At 39.6% G+C, this 26724-nt stretch overlaps 1 protein-coding gene across 2 annotated transcripts in view; it reads left to right on the forward strand.

The window, feature by feature from the left end:
• acsl6 (acyl-CoA synthetase long chain family member 6) overlaps positions 1–26724 on the forward strand; it is a 78168-nt gene that overhangs the window by 20637 nt on the left and 30807 nt on the right. The window lies entirely within an intron of this gene.

A 26724-nucleotide genomic window follows, 5' to 3' on the forward strand; every position in this document is an offset into this window, starting at 1 on the left:
ACAATTAAAATAGGACACTTAGCTAGTTTATTATTTAACGGTGCACATCGCCTATTTATATATAGTAGTACGTAATACGTATGTTTGTAAGTCGAGTGGATTTGGCCATCACCATGCAACCATCGCTTTAATGATGATCTTTAAAAAGACTGTATTCTGAAATTACTTCTAAAAGGTTTGCCCAATATGCAAGAATCTCTCTGTTTCTCCCCATGTGAGTGTGCACATTGCATTGTCTATTTCATTCCCCATAGTGTTCTTGTAAGATGTCACACACTTCATGACTAACCATGCAAACATTCACTATGCACTCATTGACTATATCCTAGAAGTGGCCCATTTCCGAGAAAGCCCTTTGTGATCTTGAGACCTCCGGCAGAGGGCGGTAATGAGTTACTTCACCCAGAGGCTCTGACTTCACCTTGCCTACCTCTCAGATAGGCTACACCAAAGATTGTTAAGGCGCCTTAACAATCTTTGGCTACACTCTTCTTGTCATCATGAATCACATTTTTGTAGACTTGCAACATTTGCTCAGGCTACCTGCTAAACTTCAGAAATGGCAAACTTTCAAATATCTACTTATTTCATCAATAATGTGATACGGACATATATTGACATATGCTGGAATTTATTGTCCACACCCTTTGTTTGGTCCCAAACTTCTGATCTTCAAGGTCGATTTCCATGATCACTATTTTCAAGATTCAAGAACCTTTATTATCATTACATTTTCAAGCAGAAAAAAAAGATTTTGACATGTTTTCTGATTTCACAGATTTTGTTGGACACTTTTCACAACTATCATTATGACTTTATTTCATCAATACTAATGTGATGTTGACATGGTGATGGAATTTATTGCCCACCTTTTGGTTGGTCACCAGGAGTAGGATTTACCTTAGAATTGAATAGCCTATCTTAGCCTATGCTTGGTTATAGCATTAGGCCTGACCATAGCAGTTTTCTGTTATCCCAAATTTCTGACAACGTTCACAGATGTCATTATGACTTTATTTAATCAATGGTTGCCTAGGCTAGTGTAATTGAGATCGATGTATATTTTGGAGACTTTTATTTTGAAAAGCCCACTCAAACGGTTTTATGAAAAAGAAGAGCTTAAAATTGTTCACTTGAATTTCATGTCCAGTGTTTACCGTTTCACAACTGAAACACAAGTCAGAACAACTTTTCTATGAGTGGGTATTTGGCTTTTGACGGGTTAGAGATTTAGCCATGTTTTGAATTTCAGGCAAATGTCTATTAGGCCTACTGAATGTCGCACGAGCTTCATCGAGAGGGCTGTGCACTTCTGAGTCGTGCCGAGCCGAGAGGGAAGAGTGGGTGTTTTCCTTGGGAATTTCACAAGTCGCGCGCTGGGGATTCCCATCATGGACATTCCAGGGACGTTTCCTTTTGTGCTCTTTTTTCTTTAGATAGTTAAGAAGACACATCAGTAAAAAAAAATCTTGACAAAAAGAGGTGATAGTTTTGTATGGGTTTGTTTTCTTCGATATGTAGCCTATATGCAATGAAATCCTCAGATCATGTTGGAAGCGTCATAACAAGCTCACTGCACTGCCGCTGCTTCCTCTTTCGACGCTCACAAACAGTGGCATATACGAAGCTGTATCCTATAGCCTACCGTTGACAATGACAATATAACTGTCCTAATATTCACACTTATAACAGACAATAGAATAGTACTATAATTTCGGTGTTTTCGTTTTAAGCGGAATGACGTGCACAGTCTCAATAGGCCTATATTGCGGTTAATCATTGAGCCAGACCTTTTTGGCAAGTGTAGCCTAAAATGAGGAAATATGTGATAGAAATGTTATCGCTAAATTCTAATTCTAGGGTAGCCTATAGGCCTACCTTGCCAAAAATCTTAAGTCTTATTCCCCTCAGATGTCGTCTATATTGAGTATAATAAGTAAAATGAAAAGTGGGTTTGTTACATTTACTAAGCCACAAAACATAAAATTCATGTTTTTCTTTCAAACACAATGTTATTATGTTGAACTGACATATTTTGCCACAGCAATGAATCCAACAGAATCATGTCAGATCAATGTGAAGCACCTATGTTCTGAACCAGTATGGCAAATGAACATATGGGATGCCTTAGTGTCACCATTTCATTGTGTTCCCATGAACACTGAGATATTCATGGGAGATATTCACTGTTAGCTGAGTTTGCATGATATTCATGCAGCTAACAGTGTTGTCAAAAGTTTTCATATGAGTTTCTTAAAGAGGGTTATGCTTAGAGACCAGTAGAATTTGGAGCCGAGTTGTATATGTTATGCTTTGAGATGAGCCATGCTTTGTTCCCACCATGAATGCTTTAGGTATTGAGCATGCATGAAGTATCAGTTGGTTTCAAATGGCCATGACTTCAATGACTGCTTCCTTATACTTTGCCTTAGCATATTCAAATGATGTTGCAATACTAAGTACATCTAAATGCCTACTTTCCTTGGCACTTGTAAATATAATAATGTTGAAATTCATAAAAACTTAACTTAATCAATTTCACTGAAATTTCTTGATCAAATTGGGTTATCACAGCATGAATCAATTTTGTAAACCTAGATATTTCATTCATGTTCAACTGATGTACATGATAAAAACAAGTAATTCCAGCGATTCTTTTTTTTTTCAGTGATAGATTAAAGTGAACAAATGGTTGAACAATGTGTTGTGCCTAATTATTATAACTAGATGTACCGCATATCGGTACAAAATATGACCGCCGCTCAGTCCTGTACATCCGTTCCGCGAAAATAAATCACACTTCAATTTGCCTCCATCTTTTACTCCATCCCCCACTCTTGAAACTTTTGTGTATGCTTGTTTGGCATGCCTGAGTGTGTGTGTGCGGCTGCACAGAAAGTAGCCTACTGGTGCTGAAAAGGTGAATATATTGTAGAATGGCCAAAGAAGATGTAGCATTGTTATAAAACCTTTAAAATCTCTAAACAATCACAAGTAGGGCAGTTCATCACAGTTCATCCATTGCAACTGGATTGATGAAAGGTCACTTACAGGTAGGCTACATTGTATTGGGAAAAGCAAAAGGTATCAGCATAATGTTATTTATTTATTTATTTATTTATAAACAAAAACATCTCTGTCAGTTCCATGCCGTTTTCAACAGCTATCAAAAACAAAGGTCATTTTTGGATGGATGGATTTTTTGTGAATGTTTCTTCTTCTACATATAGATTTTAGTCATCTTTAGTTCATGTAATACTTTATTGTCAATGCACAAATTAAGTAACAGTAGTCTGAAATGAAATGCTGTTTTACATCTAACCAGTGGTGCAAATAACTGACATGTCCAAATGGGCCTTGATGAAATGCGTCGCTAGACTGTTCATACACATTTTAACGGGCCAAAGTTGAAGAGCTGTTGTCCGTTATTGTTCGTGCAAATATAGGCTGATTCATGTTCCCTTGCATTGTGTAACTGAGGTCCATGGCTAGTCTGGCTTTCACCAGACCAAGCTCAATCATTTAAGAAATCAAAAAATAAATAGCGGGCAGATCAGGCTGGGTTCACTCAGCCTAGTCCATAGGCACCCGATATTGTTTAATTTTCCGATTGAGATATCCACGCTCTGGCTATTCTAAATGCAAAAATGCATCAGGGAGTTATGACAAAACTGTAACTAACAAACTAGATCCTAATAGAAAGCTGTTAGCTTCCCTAAGCTACAGGTAGGCTTATAAGGTAGGCCTATTTACAACATAAATTGTCAATAGGCTATGCTGGCAACACAAATAAAATCTCCTTTGGAAACCAATGGCTTACGCCTTACAGTATCAAGCGGACTTAAACTGCCATATTGTGGCGAAAAGTTGTAATAAAATTCACGCAGCTCCATGAGTCAAGGAAAGCACAAATGAAGTAGCCACTTCTAAATGGGACCCACTACACAGTAGCTTAAGGTGTGTTGCTAAAGCAGCCATAATGAAATGAAGGTGTCATTGTTTGGATACTTCACACACACATGCTTTTTAATTTCACAGACTACAACTACCAAGCTGGAATCAAAGCACATTGATTCCCATGGCTCTCAAGTTTTGAAATTTGCAAGGAGTGAGACTTTGTTTCTCAGGGCGGAGGCTGCGTGGCATTGGCACAGTGCCACGCCCCCTCCCCCCTGATCGAAGTACATGAAAGTCCTACGTCTACGTCTGCTTGAACTACTCGTGGCGCCAAATGAGAAAAAGCACATTTAGCCCCAAAATGGTCTCTTGAACAGTGGTGGTTCTGTCCGTGTGTGTGTGTGTGTGTCTGTGTGTTTATGAGTGATGTTGTGTGTTGTAAGTGTTTGTGGCAGATTTTGATGCCTTGATGACTGATACTGGGGGCTCCCATTTAAAGCACTGTGGTTCATGAGGCCATCCTTAAAAATATTCTTGTTTGCAGTAACAGCCAAAAAAAAAAAAAAAAAAAAAGGGTCGGTAGGTAGGTCAATATTTTTTTTTTTCAAGATTCAAAGTAAAAAAAAAGTACAATTTTGGTCATGGTGATTACTTAGGTATGAATTTAAACAAATGTGCATATTGTGACATAACTGACTGGGTCCTCAACCCGTGCCTTCAGGCACATCACTGCAAACCTCAATCTGATGCAGGTTATGTAGACCAGCCTTTCTCAAACTTCTTTGACCTGAAGCACAGTCATGGCAGACTAGGGCTCATCTACACATACCCAATCCCACTCCCTCTAAATCAAATTGTCATTATCATCACCACAATCATTATCATGCCTATTGTTATACATGCACTTTCACTTAAATGTTTTGTGACATGCACATCAGAGGACTGCTTTACTAATGTAAGATATAATTAGTTTCATTGCTTTTGCATGGTTGCATGATGCTTGCATAAGAAAAGAAATACTTCTCAAAACAGCAACAATTATATGGGTGCTATTGTTTTGGGATGTTTCCCTCATGCAAGCATCATACATTGGTGGAAATGGAGAAAAAAATACATGTTTTTTAATGAAGTTTAATTTGAATGTCTGAATGTAAGGATTCAGGAAACACAATACCAGCTTTTTTGGCGAGCAGATAGGCTTAAATCACTGATCTGTTGATCTTTAACAGATAGAAAGAAGGCTACAATAGCTTTTGGCCACGTTATATTCAAATTTGACTATACAATACTCAGTGCTATACAGTGTATTATACAGTCTCTGCTCTGTTTCTATGGAAGTTCCAAAAATCAACGTTGTTCTATTAAGTGTTGTTAAACAATTAATAGTATTCAACAGGTTGAAGCGGAGCTTTGATACCAACGTTATCGATTAGTTTCAGTTTCTCTCGCGCAGACGCCTGCATTGAATGAACGCTCATACCACCACTTTATTGTATGGCTCCATGTTTAATGACATCGATAGCAGAAACGTTTGTTTTCTTTTTTTGTCGGTCCGCGGTATCTTGATCAACTGCGCAGCAAATTATCAGACGAAGCACCGGGCCTAATTTCACTCCACGACTCCGCGGACCAGCAGTCTCCACGTTGCGGACCCACATCAAAACAAAACTATTTCCTGATTGGTTGCGAAGTCCTATTTTCTGATTGGCCGATAGGTTAGTAACTGAACAGCAGCTCTCTGAGCTGAATAGACCTCTCCAGAATAAGTCCCGCCTCCGTAACTTCCGTATCCATCCAACTTCCTGGCGTCGTTTGTCTATGGGAAATAACATGGCGTTTCGAAATATCATAGCGGTAAAACATCTGTAGGTAGCGAAGTAGAAAAGGCTGGTGGGCAGATTGGCCTACACAATTCTGCCATCTAGTTTCCACTGGATTTTTTGATTGTCGGTATACTTCTTAAACGGCACCGAAAATCAAAAAATCCAGTGGAAACTAGATGGCAGAAGTGTGTAGACCAATCTGCCCAGCAGCTTTTTCTACTTTGTCACCTACAGAGTTTGACAGGTACGATCTTTCAAAACGCCATGTTATTTCCCATAGACATTTGACGACCGAAGGTTGGATGGATACGGAAGTTAGGAGGCGGGACTTATTCTGGAGAGGTCTATGAACCAAGGGGGCAGGCGAATTCCCGGAAGTAGAAGAATTAATGGAGGCTGGAGGGACCACTTCTCTGCTAACCCCATAGAAGCCCATTCATTTTAGGATTTTTTTTAAATGCCATAACTTCATATAGCATATATCCTGTGCCGACATTGTAGCTTCTGTATTACATAAACAATAGAAGGCAAAACAGGCTCAGCTACCTCATTTAATAATGTTGTTGAGGTTCCCGTAAGAAGTATAGTTAGCGAGTCCGGTTGTAGGGAAGCTAACTATACTTCTTCTAGTAGGGAGATAACCATATTGTTTGGATAAGAAGCTCAGTCCAGCCAGCACGGAAACTCATGAACAAAGCTATGTAGCCTACGATACATTTGTATGTTAAGGTAAAGCATTGGATAGAGGCAAGTAAACCTAATGAAAAACGGAACTAACGATAATCATTTCTGAGGTTTTCGATGGATTGACCGTAGGTCAGAAAAGTGTTTTTCAAAAGTGTTTTTCAGAAAGTGAAGATTAGCTCCTAGTGCTAGGTAGCAGTGCTAGGCTATAACTTTTTCGTTTGTTTTACCATGACTGTTTTTGAAGATGATCATGTGTGGTAGTTTCAACATTAACACGACTTGATCTCACTTGTGAGGATGATATTAATAATAATACTTAAATAAATTTTTAACTTTGATGACTTTATAGGCAAAGGAATTGTGAAAAGAATTTCTGTATAGCCTGCCTATCTATCATATGATTTAGTTCGATGGCTAACGTCACAAAGTTAAGTGTGAGTCTGCGCAGTACTGGGGGGACCAACTGAAAAATCGTTCTATTTGACTCAGTGCCCTCCCATTGAAAACGACTGAGTCTGTTCGTCCATTTCTTTTACTGTCTATGGAATGAACGCACAGACAGCAACGTTGTGTGACACGTTTGTAAAATATAGCCCTTAGAAACTTCTGTGTGGGCAAGTTAATAATTTCTCGGAGTGAGAAATGCCATGTGTGGCGTGTGAGCGTGTGAAGTCATTGGAATGCGTGTGTCTCACGCTCAATGCGTGAGACTTGAGGTCTGTCGATTCCCCTCTCACACCCTGCACGCACTTAAAACAAATAAACAGGCGTCTCAGTCTCACGCATGTATAGGCAAAACTGTATCAGACCGGTGTAACGTTGGTAAATCTTCCACTGCACAGAAGGATTTTTGTAGCACGTGCAACAAATGACAGTCGAAAGATACAATTACAGTGCTGCTATCAATTTGCTTGGTATAACCGCATTTATAGTTTTTCTACAAATGCAATCAATCAAATTGGCCTCCATCACTCAACCAGCGCTAACGGTAACATTACCTAGGTCCTTATTGATATTATAAGATTAACGTACCTGCAGTAAAAACCAAGCATGTCCAATAAACATCCTCAGATTTATTTCGGCTTCAAGAAGAAATGGGAATTACATTTCATGTGAACATCATCCTATCCTTATTATACGTTCTCTGCGGTAAACTACCATCCTTGTAGGAAGCGTCCATTGTTTTTCCAACCCACTTCTAACTTCCAACAAAATTACGTTTCACTGCAACGATGCGCCATCTAGTGGACAAACGACTACTTATCGCCAGAGAATGTCTAATAAGGGGAGAACTGCCACTCTCGTAAAACTTACGGTTTCTGAACTGGTTGCAGTTTTCTCTTTCACTTTTCTCGGGATATAATTTTTTTTCAAGTAATTTGAATATTGTATTCGAAAGGGGGGGCAAAGAAAATACACTTGGTGGAGTATTATATTTTTTAAAGTCACTTAATTGTTCTAAAAAGCCTTTCAAACGTGTCAATGATGTCACTCATTAGCACAATGCTAGCGTGTTATGGGCAACAACGACCCAAACTGTAAGAAATCAAAAGGACATAAGTACTCGTTCATTCCACTTTTGACCTATAACCCATGTTGAAGTTATACAAACTACAATCAAATCTGAGATTTGTCAACGACAATCAGGTGAAAGAGACAAATTTAGCCGTCTAGCTCCATTGACTCCCATTCATTCTGCACTCATGGCGATCGCCCCCAGTGGAAATCTGGTGGAACTGCAACCAAAATTCGGTACAATGGGACTTAATGAGTGGCCAGGCTCTCCGTAGACGGGCTCTGTTATCGCCAATACTGGAAATGCAGCCATGATGATGATGATGATGAATATTTGGCTTTCTTTTAATCCTACTGAATTTGTAATTATGTATCGGCCGTTCTAATACCGATAGTATGTGGGTGCCTGTGTGTGTGTGCATGTGTATATGTGTGCACCGCCATCTACAGGCCAATGAGTGTACAGTTTAGACCCCCCCCCATGGATGAAATTCTATGAAACTTGGCATACCCCCAGAGAATGCCAGGTCAATCATACAAATAAAATTTGGTGCAGTTCTGAACATCTTAACTGAAGATAGGGGCGATTAAAGCAGAATGATATTGCATTTTCATTTTTTACCGGGGGGGTGCAAATTACAAATGAGTGATTATGGGCCAGGTTGATGTGGGCCCTTGAGACCAACATACCATAAAAGATTCTTCATCCTCAGTGCCACGGTTCAGGTAGTTATTTAGGAAAACTGCTTTTTATGGTTCGGGGGCCCAGTAGGGGGGAAACAAAATTTTTCCGTAAAAGTCTAGTGGGGCTACATACCCACCAAATTTCATGTGCACCGTTCATTTCGTGTCCCGGTATCGTTGACCAAAAATTCAGAAAGTAGATGATGGGGGGGGAAAAAAAAAAAAAAAAAAAACTTTGACAATCATTAAATGACCACTTCGCTAGCTTCGCTAGCGGCGGTCATAATAAACAATATACTTTTTTAAATGGTAAAGTATTTATTCACATCTTAATAAAGTATAAAAATGTGAATAAATAAAGTACACAATAACCTATTCATAAGTTAGTTTTAGAATCTTGCATTGTTGAGGAACATTCTTTTATTTTCAAAGAGTGAATTCCTTTGGCTTATTTCAGACTGGTTTGATGCAAAATTGGTGTCTATTTTTACATTGTGGCCCTTTGAATCAATGGAAATGGTTGTTGAATCTTTAAATAGAGCCAAGTGGGTTTTTGCATGTAAGTGTTCCACAATGTGTAATCTGTACAAACACATAGTTAGGCATTGTTCAGCCTAGGAAAGTGGTTTTGGTGTTTACGTAATCTGATTTAGAGGTCACTGAAACATACAGTATATCACACTAAAGTATCAGTCCATCATTTTGCAAGTCTTATAGTAATTTACCTCTTGGGTTGACTGTCTGTCTGATCATAGGGCCTGTATTGTATGATTGTATGATGCCCCTTTACTTTGCACAATTTTTGTCTAAAACAATAATCGGACAGGACAGTATGTTTACGTTAGTAAATGCAGGAAAATTGTGAAGGCAAAGTGGAAGATGGACATGATCATGTCCTAATTCGACAGAAGGGTGCAGATTGGATAACTGCAGTTAGCCTCCAAGTGACTCTATTGTTGTGACATCTGGCAAAAATGCTATACTAATAAATATAGTTTAAGATTAATAATTAACAATGCATGCCTATGCATGGGTCATGGTTTTACCAAAGTCATAGAACAGTCAAAACTATACATATTCTAAAAGTATATGCACTGTACATGAAACATAGCATCAATCAACTTATGTCCCATCTTCCTCCATACCATGCATAACACATACTCCTCTATTCTGTAAAGGCGAATCAAGTGAAAAGCTGAGACATTTTGGCCTGCACTATTAAAGGAAACAAATTAAACACCCTAAACTGTATATTTTCTGAAAGCATATACCCTCTAGAGGAGATATAACACCATTTAAGACATTTCCCATCTTCCTCTATGCCATGCACAATACATTGCCCTCTATTCTGTAAAGGCGAATCTAGTGTAAAGTGGATACATTTTGGCCTATACTGTCCAGGGAAAACAAATTAAACACCATAAACCATATATTTTCTATAAGCATATACCCTCTAGAGGAGATATAACACCATTTAAGACATTTCCCATCTTCCTCTATGCCATGCACAATACATTGCCCTCTATTCTGTAAAGGTGAATCTAGTGTAAAGTGGATACATTTTGGCCTATACTGTCCAGGGAAAACAAATTAAACACCATAAACCATATATTTTCTATCAGCATATACCCTCTAGAGGAGATATAACACCATTTAAGACATTTCCCATCTTCCTCTATGCCATGCACAATACATTGCCCTCTATTCTGTAAAGGCGAATCTATTGTAAAGTGGATACATTTTGGCCTATACTGTTCAGGGAAAACAAATTAAACACCATAAACTATATATTTTCTATAAACATATACCCTCTAGATGATACATAATACCAGTTAAGACATGTATTATCTTCCTCCATGCCTTGGACAATTTGTTTGTCAAATGTTGCAATTAGTTTTGGGTCACTATACATTAGCTATACATAATTACATTATGCCCTGTTTGCCCATGTTAACAAACAATTTCAAAAAAACTTATAATACATTTTTTGTTTGTCTTGATGTAAGTAATCAACTCAGTAATTTTCATGGTGATATGTGAAGGTTAATTTTTTCCCCCTATTTGCGTGAGAAAAATACTGTATAGGCGCATGAATAGGGTATATTTAGGTCTTTTTCTAAACTTTCCCCTATTGGGATTCTTCGGGGCTTTTTTTTATCTTACTCAGGACATATTGAGGATACAAAATCAGTTAAGTTTGCTTGTGTTGCAATTTGTTCAACCCTTTCTCCTAAAATGACTGGACTATAAGGGCAATGGGAATAGAAACAATTGAGCTATCCAAAAGGGGAGGGGACAAACTTAAAAAAATATTACAGAGGGAGACCTACTGGATCTATACACTAAAAGCCCTCATAAACCCAGGACTTAATGAAGACTTGGACTATATATACCCCCTTTTTATGAAGACATTCTAATATTTGCTAATTGTAACGGGACTTGGGAATTAGTCAGTGTTTAGGCTCTGAAGAAGACAGTAGTCGCAACGCGTCAGCCCATCATATTAAAGGCTTTTTAATTATATCAAGCAGTGTGCCTTTGGGATCTTTGGCAAGACTTTAACCACAGTCACTACTGAAGTTGAGTTTAGCCATATCTTAAAGTGACATATTTGTGACCGTACTCCTAACTATAAGCCTTTGGAGCATTTGGTTCCTCAAAATTCTACAGCACACTGGCAATTATTATGGATCAAACTTTTTGTCCCCATATCAATGGCAGCATGATGAATAGTTTCTGCTACTTTGTCACATTGGGCTACTACTGTACTACAACAACAGTATACTGTTCCCAACTGAATGTAATGACCTATTTCAAATATACACAAGAGAGATGTAAAATTCCTTTAGGTTAGGGGATTTCACACAGTGGCCAATCAACAACAAAGCCTATTTACCATCAAAAACAAGATCACTTACAAATCAACCTTCGTGGGCAAAAAAACATCACCAACAGAACAGCCTTCAAGATAATTTCTCTGGCGTTATCAAGCAGGCACCCAGAAGTGTAATGGCAGCCATGATAAGAGGTGGTCAAAAAACTCAGAGTGGTAGACCTCTTAGTAGACCTCTTAGTAGAGGAGCACTATGCCTTAACACTCGTAGGAAACATTCTCTTTTGCTGCTTTTTTAAAAATAATGTGTGACTGAAAGATCCCAAACAAACATTAACATAATTAATTAATTAAGCAGTGACAAACATCATCCTATTCTAGTATAGGTATATATAAATATAATTATACTGTATATACTATATATATATATATAAGTATAGTATATACTATTTTGATCCCGTGAGGGAAATTTGGTCTCTGCATTTATCCAAATCCCAATTAGTGAAACACACTCAGCACACAGTGAACACACAGTGAAGTGAAGCACATACTAATCCCGACGCAGTGAGCTCGGGGAGCAGTGAGGGGTTAGGTGGCTTGCTCAAGGACACTTCAGCTGTGGATGTGGGCATGGGAGAGCAGTGTTCAACCACTTCCCCCACCCACATTTTTTCCCTACTGGTCGGGGATTGAACCGGCAACCCTTCAGTTACAAGCCTGAAACCCTAACCAGTATGCAACCAATGCCCCCAATTCTAGACAGATTTGATTAGTTATTCATGGAAAGTGACAAAGGAGAATATTTCGAATTGATATGAATTGCACGTCTTTTTTGAGGGAATTAAATAATGCTGTTTAGTTTTTCTTCAGTTGCTTTTGCGCAATTCTCAGATCAGAATTGACATTCTCAAAACTGATTGTTCAAACCCCATATAATCTTGTGCACATTATTAAAGCAGTTTATCCCTATCTTGAACAAATAACAGTGCTTTAGTATGTCCATGATTTTGTACAAATGTCTGCTGTTTTTTAATATTTCAATTGCTAATGTCATGTTGGTCAAAATACACCATACTGGTTCCCTGCATAATAGTCCCCCACCATAAAAAAAATAAAATAAATTGTTTGTGTGCATTACATGCACATGTGTTGAACTAGCTGTAATAGCTAGTTGTCATTGTCTATAGCGTACTGTATGCATATTTTCAATTAGGGGTGTACTCACTTTTTTGCCAGCGGTTTAGACATTACAGTTTTTCTCAGTCGCTTTGGTACATTTCTTGAATCATCCTCGACACTTGCAAAACAGTAAGCGCATTTCTCAAAACTGTCACAACCCGGTCCAGAAGCCTAGCCTGTGACTTGACTTGGCTTGTCTGATCCTGTCAAGGATGAACTGGTCTCAAGAGAATTGCCCTCAGATCTCTCTAGTCTAATGGATTTGGCTGGTCGAATCGATGCCCGCATCAGGCAGAGAGTGAGGGAAAGGACTCCCGCTCCTCTCCGGTTTCAACCTCCTGCCTCTCCTTCACTCACTGCTCCACCTGTGGAGCCCATGCAGGTTGACCGTGCCCGGATTACAGCAGAGGAGCGTCAACGGCGGGACATGAAGGCATGCTTCTACTGTGGAAAGGTGGGCCATTTTTGTCAGGCATGTCCTTTAAAAGTAAATGCCCACCAGTGAGAGTAGGGGGCCTGGTGGGCACAGTCCAGCATCACTCCCCTATTAAGCGCTCCTATCTTCCAGTCACGCTCATTCATGAGAATCAGTCCCATGTCCTTCACCTCATTGACTCAGTTGCCGATAGGAATTTAAATTCAGGAATTTGTTCAGCTGCGGCCTACCGTTTTGGCATTCCTGTAGTTGCTCTTCATCAGCCCCTCACTGTCCAGGCCCTTGATGGTAGCTGTTTGAGTTCGATCACCCATAGAACAGTTCCTGTTTTGTTGAGTATTTCAGGAAACCATTCTGAAATAATATTTTTTCATGTCATTGAGAAACCCCATGTCCCTATTGTTCTTGGATTCCCTGGCTGTCCTTGCATAATCCCCACGTTAACTGGTCAGATAACACCATCTTGGGATGGAGCCCCTTTGTCTGTCCTCCTCCTGCCTCCAAGTCTGCTTTGTCCCTGTTCCTCCCTACCCCAGCTATTGAGGTTCCCTGACCTGTCAAGGGTTCCCCTTACAGTACTTGGACCTCAAGCCTGTATTCAGTAAATCACAGGCAGTTTCCTGCCCCCCACCATAGGCCATATGACTGTGCTATTGAGCTTCCCCAGTCAAGGCAGGGGCTTCAGTACCTCGTTGACTGGGAGGGTTATGGTCCAGAGGGGGAGATGGGTTCCTGCCCGTTCCTCATAGACCGCACCTGATCACCGAAGTTCCACCAACAGCATCCAGAGGCCCTGACTGGGACACCTGGTGGCATCCGGTGGAAGGGGTACTGTCACAACCCGTCCAGAAGCCTTGTTTCCTAGCCTGTGACTTGAGATGCCTTTTGCTGCTCGGGTCCTGGTTTTCCTTCTGCCTTGGCTTTTGGTTGACTGACAAGGGAGGAGATCCAATCACCTGTGTTTGCTCTGCTACACCTGCTGTCACTCTCCTTGTCAGCCATGGCTTTTAGCCATGCCATGTGGAACACTCTTTGCCAGATCGTCACGCCTTTTCAGTGTGGATTCTTCGTTGTCTCATGTTCTTGCTGGATTTAGTGTTTTTTTGTCAAGGATTGTTTTTGGACTTTGTGATTTTGCCTGAATCTTTTTTTAAACCTTTGCTTGGACTTTGCTTGCTCTTTTGTTACCGACCTCTGCCTGTTCTGACACGTGAGTCTTGCTAGCCCCTTTGCTTAACTGCCTCACGCCCTACCTGTGTGCCGAACTCTGCCTGTTTTTTGCCACTCTGGAGATCTGCTTGAGCCCTGCCTGTACTGCTGCCTGTGTTTTGTCTGCCTACTACCTGCAGCACAAACTCTGCCTGTTTTTTGCCACTCTGGAGATCTGCCAGAGCCCTGCCTGTACTGCTGCCTGTGCTTTTTTTTAGCCTACTAAGTTGACTCTGCCTACCAAGTGGTTTTGCCTGGCTGCCTATTTTTGTGTTCTTCAACATTAAAACCTAATTAACCTTTTAATCAGCTTCTGAGTCTGCTTTTGGTTCCACAGTTCCTTACCTTGCCTCACCGGCCCTGACAAAAACAATTCGTACAAATCGCAAAACGCCATGGATTACATACATTTCTCAGATCAGAATTTAATTTCTCAAAACTACCTGTTCAATCTTCAAATAATTGTATCACTTGTGCACATCAGAATAGCAGTTTCTCATTTTTTTGAACAAGTTGCAAATGCTTTGGTACATCATGCAAATGATTATGTACAATTCACTGCGGTTTCCTACATTATCAATTGCTTATGTCATGTTGATCAAAATGTATTATAATGGGTCTCTGTTGAATAGTCTCACCCACCACAACATTTAGGCATTAGTTTATAGCATAAGTCTTTACAAGCAAAATGGTTGAACAAGTTGTCATATGTCAAGCAAGATGATATTCATTGTGATGCAGATGAGAATTTGTGTCCCAACAGACTGGAACTTCAGGAGGTCTAGGAAGACTGCACTGTAATTCCTACAGCACTACAGTTTTCCCTAATGAGATTTTGTCCTACTGTATGTTCACATTTCTACTTTTGTTTTCTGTTTTTTTTTCTTTGTGCTATGCAGTGCTGTTTTCCTTTCTGTATCGCAATGACATGGTCTGCCAACAAATGACCGTACATACAGTAAAAGCCTAAATGAGAATCTTGTCCAGTCGTTTGCAATCAAACTCCCATGTACACTATGGTGTAACCTACAATTTACAGTAATTGTCATCAAAACCTTAGCCATAGTTTACATCAGAACATCCCCCCAGAGTTCACCCCACACTGTTACAGTTTTTCTCAGTCGCTTTGGTGCTTTTTTCAGATCAGAATGAAAATTCTCATAACTATTATGTTGTTCAACCTCCACAACATTTAGTCATTTGTGCACATCATAGTAGCAATTTCTCCTTCCTCTGAACAAATTGCAACTGCTTTTGAACATGTATCAGTTGCTTTCATACAATTCTCTGCTGTTTTTTAACATTATCATTTGCTTATGTCATGTCAGTCAAAATGAACTATACTTATGGATGCTGAATAGTCGTTCCTAATAAAACTAATAGTCTTCATTTCATTGCTTGAGTCATTACATACAAAATTGTTGAACTAGTTATCAAATTCTGTCACAATGCTGTGGAATTGCAAAGAGCATACAGTAAAAATGTACGTATTCAGTGTCTTGTACTCACTTACTCCCCTAACTACAGCAATGTGTAACTTTACTGTAGTTTTCAAATGGCTGTACAAGTACTGTATAGTGCTGTCTTGAGCATGTTCAGGTAGTGTCACCGAGTTCTGACCTTTTTTTTGCATTGGAAAACACTGAGAAAACTGTCATAATGAAAACATGACAAAGCCATTTGACTATCTTGTTCATAAACAATGCTGTCAAGACTTCTCATTTTGATGACACTGACAGTTTCATTGACATGAATACCTGCTTTTGAGGAATGGACTATCCATTTTGAGCAAGTGATGTGCTTTTGCAGGTCATCCACTAGGTTTTACAGTTTGCACTAATTGTTTTGAGAAATGCACTAACTGCTGTGCAAATGTTAGTAGTGATGTGAGAATAGCACCAAAGCGACTGAGAAAAACTGTAATAGTTTTTCATCATTAATTAAATATTAGTTAAATATTAATAAAATCATATGTTAATGTTTTAACAAATCTATTAACTAAAATTGTATTCATTTATGTTAATAGTTAACTAAATATACTTTGGCACTAAATATATTATTTCTTAACCATCATTTAAATGTTAAATGTTTATTTACAAGGATACAAGGATACAAGGGATACAAGGAAGTTTATTGTCACATGCATATAGTTACTGGAAGTAAGAAATGCAGTGAAATTATGTCTGGTGTCAGCCTATTTGTGCATTAATGGGGGTAAAAGTGCAGTAGAAGAGGGGGTTTAGTAGATTAAGTGGCAAGGGCTGCATAAAAAAGGTGGGGAGGATTGGGATTGGGTGGGGGCACCAACAAGGAGCACCCAAGGCAACAGGGGCAGGGAAAAACTCCTTACCAAGGAAGAAACCTTGGGCAGATCCATGACTCAAAGGGGGCTAACCCAACTACCAGGGGTCTTGGTGTGTGTGTGTTGGGGGATGACAGGGGAGATGGGATGGTGTGCTGTGTATGTGGGGGAGGGGCAGTGTGCAATATGTGTGTTGGGAGAAGCTTCCTCATGAGACAATGTGCTGTGTGGGGGGCAGTGTGCTGTAAGTATGTTGGGGATGTGTGTTGGAGAAGCTTCCTGATGAAATAATGTGCTGTGTATGTAGGGGGGGGGGGGGGGGGAGGGGACTTACTATTGCAAGCAGAGTACTGTATGTAATGTATGTGAGTGATGACAGTGAAGATGTGTGTGTGTGGGGGAGGGGGAGTGGAGCAGTGACTGTGTGTGTGTGTGTGTGTAGTGTGTAGGTGGGTAGGTGGGGGCAGTGTGCTGTAAGTATGTAGAGGATGTGTGTTGGAGAAGATCCTGAAGACAATGTGCTGTGTATGTGGGGGGCAGTGTGCAGCAAGTATGTAGAGGAGGCTTACTGCTAGCAAGCAGTGTGCTGTATGTATGTGAAGTGATGACAGTGATGATGTAAGTGTGTGTGTGTTGGGGGTGTCAGGGACTTACTATTGCAAGCAGAATACTGTATGTAATGTATGTGAGTGATGACAGTGAAGATGTGTGTGTGGGGGGGTGGGGAGTGGAGCAGTGACTGTGTGTGTGTGTGTGTGTGTGTAGTGTGTGTGTGTGGGTAGGTGGGGGCAGTGTGCTGTAAGTATGTAGAGGATGTGTGTTGGAGAAAATCCACAAAAAATGTACAATGTGCTGTGTGTGTGTGGGGGCAGTGTGCAGCAAGTATGTAGAGAGTGCTGTATGTATGTAAGAGAAAATGATGACATGATGATGTAAGTGTGTGTGTGTTAAGGATAGAGTGTGGGGTGGGGAATGGGGGTGGGGGGGCAGAAAGGCTAGGCAATCAAGGACATGGGTAGATGGAGGAGAAATCAAAAATAATAAATAAAAAAGTGTGCAAAAGTTGGAAAAGAATATGTCAGATATGTGTGTGTGTGTGTGTGTGTGTGTTTGACGTGTGATGAAATAAGAAAAATAAATAAAAAGGTCTGTAGCATAGGGAGAGGATGTAAAGTGCTAAAGTCTTGTAGGTGTGTGTGTGTGTGTGGTGGGGGGGGTCATGAGTGCTGAGGAGTGAATGAGTGCAAAGTCAGTATAGTGTGAGTTCAGAGTTGGGAAATGTTTGAGAGTGCTGAGGAGTGAATGTGTGCAAAGTCAGTATAGTGTGAGTTCAGAGTTAGGATGGCCTGGGGATAAAACTTCTCCTGAGTCTCTCAGTTCTGGCTTTGTGACTACATAGGCGTCTTCTTGATTTCAGCGGTAGGAATAATCCATTGTTAGGATGAGAAAGAGTCCTTCAGAATCTTTTGGGCTCTTAGGAGTACTCTTCTGGAATAGATATCTTGTAGAGCAGGGAGTTGAGTTCTTATAGTACGTTCAGCTGAAGCACTACTCTCTGCAGAGTACTACAATCTCTAACTGTGGAGTTCCCATACCAGGTGATGATGCTACCAGTTAGAACACTCTCAACCGCTGAAGTGTAGAAGGCCTTCATGATGGATGTAGAAACTTTGAATTTCCTTAGCTGGCCGAAGGAAGTAGAGTGGATTGTCTGGACTTCTTCAGAACATATTGAGTGTTAACAGTCCATGTTAAAGTCTTCAGTAATGTGGACACCAAGGTATTTAAAACTTGTGACTCTCTCTACAGGTTGCCCGCTGATCATTAGTGGGGGTGTAACTGTAGTTCTGCTGCTGCCTTCTGTAATCCACTACCATTTCCTTTGTTTTTGTGATATTCAGTGTCAAGCTGTTAGATTGACACCACTGGCTACCACCTCATCAACCTGATCCAAGTAGAACTGTTCATTGTTGTTACTAATCAGGCCCAAGATCACTGTGTCATCTGCAAACTTGATGATGGAGGTATGACTACTGTTGGCTTTGCAGTCATGTGTGTAGATGTTGTACAGCAGTGGACTCAAAACACAGCCTTGGGGAGCACCAGTGCTGATGGTTAATGAGTCAGATGTCAGACCCCCACTCTAACCACTTGTGAGCGGTTGGTGAGGAAGTCAAATATCCAGTGACACAGGGTGGTGTTCAGTCCTAAGGCCTTCATCTTTGTGACCAAGGTGAGAGGTACTATATGGTGTTGAATGCTGAACTAAAGTCAATGAACAGCATCCTCACATAATTCCCATTTCCCTCCTCCAGGTGAGTTAAGGTGGTGTGCATGAGGTTTGAGATGGCATCCTCTGTAGACCTGTTGGCTCTGTAAGCAAATTGGAGGGGTCGAAGGAGGCAGGGGAGGGATGAGCAGATAATGTTTTTCACAAGCTTCTCAAAACACTTCATCACTGTAGCGTCAGGGCTACTGGGGCGGTAGTCATTCAGACATGATGGACTTTTTGTTTTGGTTTACTGGAACAATAACAGACTGCTTGAGGCAAGTAAGAACTGTCTCTTGAGCCAATGATGTGTTAAAGATATAAGTGAACACAGGAGCTAACTGAGCAGCGCGGGATTTCAAAACCCTGTTAGAAATTCCATCCGGTCCAGTAGCTTTTCTACAATTTACCCTCCTAAAGGCATTGCTCACATCGACCTCAGAGACACAGAAGGTGCATCCTCATTTGCTTCACATGCTGCAGCTAGTCCAATATAGTCTGTGTTTTCATGTCAAAGCGAGCATAAAAGCATTAAGTTCATCAGGGAGGCTTTACTCACATTCATCATAGGAGGGGACTTTCTTTCAAAGCCAGTGATGGTTGAGTCCTTTCCACACTCGTGCTGGATCACCCTCAAGAAATCAGCTTCAACTCTGTCTCTATAGGCATGCGCTTAGCATCTTTAATTGCACTCGTAAACTATAAGATGCTGCTTTGTAATCCGTCATATCCCTGAAATAAGCCCAGCATTTATAAGTCGTGGTCGTGTCTTTAATGCCGTTCTCACTTCTCTATCCACCCATGGTTTCTGGATTAGGAAGCTTGGATCTTACAGTTGGGATGATGGAATCAGTTAGCATATTGATGTAACTCAATGATACTTCCGTAAACTCATTGATGTCAGCAGAGTTAAATCTTGAACATCTCCCAGTCAAGCGTTGCTAAAATTCCTGTAGCCTGGCTTCCGATTAGTCAGTCCAGCTTGACCTCCTTCGTCACTGGGGGTCCGTCCGACTTCTCTGTTTGTACATAGGCAGTAGGAAAACAAGCGGCATGATCTGATTTTCCGAAAGCTGGTAGAGACTTAGCTTTGTAACTGTTCTTGAACTGTGTGTAGCAGTGATCCAGTGTGTTGTCTGCCACGTGTAGGGAAGTGAATGTGTTGAATAAATTCAGGCATGGATTACAAACTATATGCTAATATAAAAGTTAATGACATATTATTATTTATCTAGCCTTTCTGATTAGCTTTGTGGATAATTTATGGAATTTATGGTTTATGGCTTTATGGTCTTGTGGGTGTATAAGGCACCCTACTGCCAGTGGTTGGTTGAGTGAGAGCTCCTCTTCTTCCACTTCATCTTTATTGGATACCTCTGTGGTTGGTTGTCCTGTAATTGGTGACTCTGTCTAGTGTTTGAAAGTAGTGTACTCTTTGCCTTTGGAAGTACTATTTGGTTGCTGCTTGAATTTGGTGAAATTCAGGGGAGGGGGGTGTAACAGAGTTAGAAATGTAGTTTAGTGTTTGTATGTGATTTTCGCCGTAATTAAGCAGCTTTATTGAGATTGGTGTTTTGGAGCCCCCTTTGGAGAAATGCTATACTGCAGCTCTGTTGCGTTTTGTCCTTGTATTGTTGCCATAGCCGATCATGCTGTGCAAGCGGGGTATGCTTTTTTGCATTTTGTAACGTGGTTGTTGACTGTATAAAGCTTTCCCCCACTTTGTTTTAATTTTGTAACTGTAAAATGTTGTTTAAGTTGGAAACTTAAACCCGTTTAGAAATCATTTGGATGGTTAAATGACCTGTTCCGGTGAAAATGGGGACTTTTCACCTGGCCCCTAAGCGTCCCAAGTATGAAAACCAACCTTGCAACATTGAGACTACCATCCCGGAAGAGAAGTGAGAAACAAGAAACTTGTTTTAAATCGTGTTTCTTACCTTGTAAGATCCACATTGTTCTGCCGAACTTCTGCTAACCGTTTAACTTGTAAACAAACCCATGTGCTTTATCGTTACCTTTTTTCCCAGTTTGAAATAGCCTAATGCACAATTTCTCCAGCAGAGGGGGAAATATAGCTAATCCTGGCAAGTTTCCCTTTAATGTTTTCATTATGACCACGAGTTCATACACACTGAGTCTAACGTGACTAGCTGTAAACTCAAGCTAGCAACTTTCCATGCATTCAGTGTAGTTTAGCTTAGTGTGCATGGAAAGTGCAATTCAGTCTAGCAGGAAATGAATGTACATTTAGTTTAGCATTATGTTTATGCATTACCTCCATTATGGTCCTACGTCTGTGAGTGTTTAGTGAGTCTCAGAATATTAATCAAACTGTTGTTTTGTGCACCTGAACATTCCATGTCGCATGTCTCCCTTAGTAGGGCTGACAGTGATGGTATAGGAATGATGCATGTAATATAGCCCATTCAACTACTTGTTGTTTTGTTTTAACTTTTCCTAAAGGAATAAATGTGATAAGCCAGTTTTGGTCTCAGTCCCTTTACCGTCTGACTAGTTATATATTACTAATATATTAATAAAGCTTAACCAACTTTATTATAAGGGTCCCCCATACTGATAGTTATATATTACTAATATATTAATTAAGCTTAACCAACTTTATTATAAGGGCCCTGCAGCTTATAGCTATATACTACTAATATATTAATTAAAAGCTTAACCAACTTTATTGCAAGCGGCTCGGCATGCGACAACAGTGGCAGCATGTCAAGGTAGCTCCGTGTTTTTTTTTTTTCTTGAATTTCCCCTTGGGGATCAATAAAGTATCTATCTATCTATTGTAAGGGTCCTATGGAGAGCGGTTCATATTGGGATAGGCAGAAGCACAGTTTAATAACAATTAGTTAAATAATAATAAGTCATTAACTTTTCTATTAACATATAGTTTGCAAATAAACATTTAACATTTAAATGATGCAAGGAATAACTGTTAATTAGTGCCAAAAAGACATGTAGTTAACTATTAACAAATATTAACCCTTTGCAGACGGCCCATTCTAATTTCGGTACCCCAGTACCGATGACGTTCAGTCTAATAACTCCGCCATACCCCAACCACTGAATCACTGAAAACTTCCCTCAAACACGCCACATCATAGGCTTTCTGGCGATATGATTGGTTAAGGGATTTGTAAGCGGCAGAATTTCTTTTACTACGATGAAGGAAAAATCAAGAGTTGGCGTCTCCTCCACTAGAGGAAAAACAGCAGGAAGCACTATGCATCGTTGATCTTGGCGTCGTCTAAAAGGAGAAACTACTGGATCATCTGAGGTAAAAACAAGTCTTTTTTATGTTATTATTACTTGTTATCCATGTTATTACGTTTTTTAAAAAAAGTTATTTTGCTGGTAATTACACATTGTATGCATGGCCAACATAATCGTGTGTGTTCACTTCAGCTGATGACAGCTGGTATTTTAGCACACCGTAATCTTTAGTAAACTCATCATTTTCAGTCATTTTTGGGGCTACTATATGTCAAAACCACGATTACAGACCTACTAAGACTGAAACTTTAGCGATTTGTTCTATTTTGAACGATGTTGCTTGCTTGTCATCTGATAGAAAACTAGCTAAGTTAGGTAACGTTAGCATCAGGAGAGGCTGCAACATGTCCTTGACGCCAGAAGTCGAGATAAAGTTCACTCCCGTTAGCTTCATGACTGCCAACTTTATGTCAAGTAGACCTAATCGGTATTTTATTGTCAAATAAACCTTTCATTCCTTCGTAATATGTATAGCACAATTTACAGTTGTTTGTAGCCAAGTTGCTTAGCTTACTTAGATAGAAACATCTGACATGAATGACAACGCAATGTTACTGCTTACCCGACGTGAAGACCCCGGTTGATCACCGATGGTGTAACGTAAGGATTTTATTCATTGACTGCTGTTTTCATGAATACATGACTGAAGATTTGTTATAAATGTGTTTTTTAGTATTGTTTAGCTTTTAGGCTGTAAGGTTGGCTGCTACATTATGAGGGGTTTTGGGTGGCTAACTATGATGGGAGCTCATACACCCAAGCCTACTCACAACACATTATTTTCTAAGGGGTGTTTTGTCTTTAAGCAACTGCAGTAGCCTATGCAACGGTGTTTATGTGTATGCATATGCTGTTTAGATGTTTTCTGTCATCTCTTGACTCATGTTAATAAATCAATTTTTTGCTTGTAAGCTGGTATGCTATGTATGGTTTAGCCAAGGCAATAACACTTACTGTAGTGAGCTCTGAGACTAATGTTACCTCTCCAAGCAATATTGGAGTTCTCCAGTGACAATAATACTTTTAGTGAAAAGAGTCATGGTTGGTGGTGATTAAGATTATGTGGAAGTAATGTAAAATAAAACTAAACAACCTATTCACTATCAGACCTGTGATTTGTTATTTTAGATGGAGGGAGAGAAGTACGTGCAACTGGGGTGAAAGCAACCCGACTGCTGATGGCAAATATGACCCCAAGGACCACGATGGCATGGACATGGGACATGGATGGGTAGCTTCTGGATGAAGAAGAAGACAATGATGTGCTACAGGAGGAGATAATCTTCCATCATCCTCAGCTGGGTAAAGCATGTTTGTGTGTGTGTGTCGTCCCATCTGAGCATAAAGCACATTTCTGGTTAATGATAAGAGTGTTGCTTATAACAATAATGAGAGGGATTATAGTGAAAATAGTTTGGTTAGATTTATAATTCAATTTCTATATTTCTTATCTGACAATTTCTTTATTTTGAGTTTGGTCAAGTCCCATGTCAGGTAGAAAGCATACACTTTGCCTATCCTTCCAACACAGACAGAGACACCAACTCCAATAGCATTTACACCCCATCGCCTGCTAGGCTTAGATGGACACACACACACGCATGCACACACACACGCATTGGTCACACACACACACACACACACACACACACAACCATGCCACAGCTGTGACAATGCACACACCACGGATCTGGTGTGAATGTGGCGCTTAGTGTATCACCTTATGTGTGGGGCAAAATGATATGGATAATTATATATTGTATCAAATTATATGCTGTATGGTTGTTAAATGTATTGAATTTCTTCTAACGCTTTAATTGTTTATATATATATGTGTGTGAATGTTAGTATGAATTGATGTTTTGTTCACCATGTAAGATTTGTTGATCTTTGTTATACTGTTGTCTTGTCATTCTTGTAGTTCTAATAGTTACTGCATGTTTGTAAACATATGTTTATGTTATTTACCTGAAGTTGTTGTTCCTGGTTATTTAATCACATTGTTTAAGACTTTTTCTAAATAAAATGATTTATTTCCCCTTTAAGAAAACTAACACATGTGCCAGTGTCTCTATATTCTTGTTTTCATAGTAGAATGAAGCACACGGAGAAGCAGTTACAATCAGCTAGTCTGTCTTTCAGCCTTTATCTGTCCCTCCCCACAATTGATTTAGCCTCTTCAGAGTACAGTAAGACATCCCATATTGAGCTTGTTTTGATGGTAAAACAGCTTATTTTTTTCATGACCATTATATCTGTATTTTTAGTCAGATGCCAAACCCGGAAATGAAAACATTCTACTCTTTAAAAATTCTACTTGTTACTGTTATGAGTAAATTAATCATAACTTCTGAACCAAAGGTGATAAATTGATTCTGTTTTTTTTTTTCACTGAGGAGAACACAACACTGGCTATCCTTTGCACACTATATCTACAACAGACATCAGGTGAAAAGAAAGATTCATCTTGAGAAATTGATATTTTCACGCTTTTTTGATATTGAATTTTGAAGGTTTTGTTTAAAACAATGTGTGTTACCCTCAAACTTATTAACTATGATATGTACCATTTTAAAGGGCTGGTTCTCCTGATTACAATGGTGGGTATATCTTATCTCTGTCATGTAGCATGGCCACACAATAAGCCTTTTGTCTCACAAGGGGCATCAAGTATGAAAACGGAATGTTTTGTGCCGCCTGCAAAGGTCTAATAAATCTATCATAACTTTTTTGAACAAAGGTGACACATTGATTCTGTTTTTATCACTGAGTAGAGGACAAAATTGTGAATCTCCCATACACTCTATGTTTTTTTCTCTATCTACAATAGAAATTGGGAGAAAATTTAGATTTATCTTGACAAACTGATATTTTCGTGTTTTTGGGGGTTGAATTTTAAAGATCTTTTTTTAAAGATTATGTATGTTCTCCTCAAACTTATTAATTATATTTTTTATACCATTTGAAGGGCTATTTCTCTCCTGATTAGAGTGGTGGGTATATTGTATCTTTGTCATGTAGCATAATCATACAATAAGCCTTTTTGTGCCATAAGGCCATCGAGTATGAAAAAATGGAATGTTCGGCACAGTCTGCAAAGGGTTAATACAATATTAGTTAATAGATTTGCTAAAACATTAACATACAGATTTTAATATTTAATTAATGATTAAAAAACTATTAACTTGTGCCAAATAGATATGTTAGTAACAATTAACAAAGAGTTAGGTAATTACTAGTTTGCTATTTATTATGGCGTGTTACCCTATATTTAACTATAGAATCTTTGCTTTAATGTAGACCGGGTTGTCCACCACCACCACTTCGTCACTCCCACACCGATTTGGATTTCGTTTAGCTTATTCACTACACCGCATTATACTGATTTCTTACGCTTTTATTTTCCAATCCCATCTCCACTACTGACTTTGCTTAACCAATTCTGTATTTTTTTTTTTTTATATTTTTTGGGCTTTTTGCCTTTATTCCGACAGGACAGTGAAGATAGACAGGAAGTGAGATGGGGTGGGATCGGGACATGACCGCAGGTCGGACTCGAACCTGGGTCCCCGTGGGCACTTGGGCTTGTACATGGTATGGGCGCTGTAGCCTGTTGCGCCACATCACCCCCTTAACCCGTTAAGTTCTATTCATTTAATAAATCTAATGTATATATCACTACTACAACCTTCTCTACTCTGTTACTGTGCTCTGAATCAGGCCTGTAACACATGTTAGACAACAGCAAGGACATGTCAACCAGGGCTGTAGTGTAGGCTAAACACAAGTAAACAAAAACAAAACCTGATATAAGGCAAATTGAGGCAAATCATGGAATCTATGAAATGCTTTATGAGTAGGGTGAAAGTGAATTTAGGTCTCTTAAGCATATTCTTTCAGCTGGAACCATAGCAGTGCTGGAGTTGATGTAAAATCTATTCCATGACAACCTTCTGGATCCTTCCCTCTCATGCTGGCTTCTTATGTTCCGATTCAAATGATGAACCCCACTCATACCTGCTATATGATGCCGCAGAATATACAGAGCTTTCTATAATCCATACATTATACACACTTGGATTCATTTGCAAACAGTTAAGCATAGTACAGTACAGTGCAGTACTAGTAGATGTACAGCAAAGTATGGCTTAACCAGCCAATCAGAATCACTGAGATGTCTGCTCGGGCAATCAGGGGGGAGGGTGTTGGCGAATGAGAGGACCAGGCCTTGACCTTGACTGAGCCGGGCACTCGTAAAACAAGCTGGAAAAATGTTCAAATCTACGGCCGAGATTTTCCCACACTGAGGCCCACGCCTGGAAAGTCCTTAAAAGGTCCTTGAATTTGATCTTAACTAAGGTGTGGGAACCCTGATTACTTTATTGTGTCACAAAAAACTATATATCATGTGGTTACTGGTTTCAAGCCATCTGTGGCATGCATGTGGCATGCCCACAAAGTGCCCATTAGACCCATGAATCAGACTGAGTTTTAATCCAAAAGAAGAATGACATTTCAGAGTTTATCCACCTCTTATTAGAGTTTATCCACATCTCAAAAGAGTTTATAGGCCTACACCTATTGCAACTTTTAATATTA

This window comes from Alosa alosa, chromosome 2 (assembly GCF_017589495.1).
Source record: "Alosa alosa isolate M-15738 ecotype Scorff River chromosome 2, AALO_Geno_1.1, whole genome shotgun sequence".
NCBI classification, from domain to species: Eukaryota; Metazoa; Chordata; class Actinopteri; order Clupeiformes; family Clupeidae; genus Alosa; species Alosa alosa.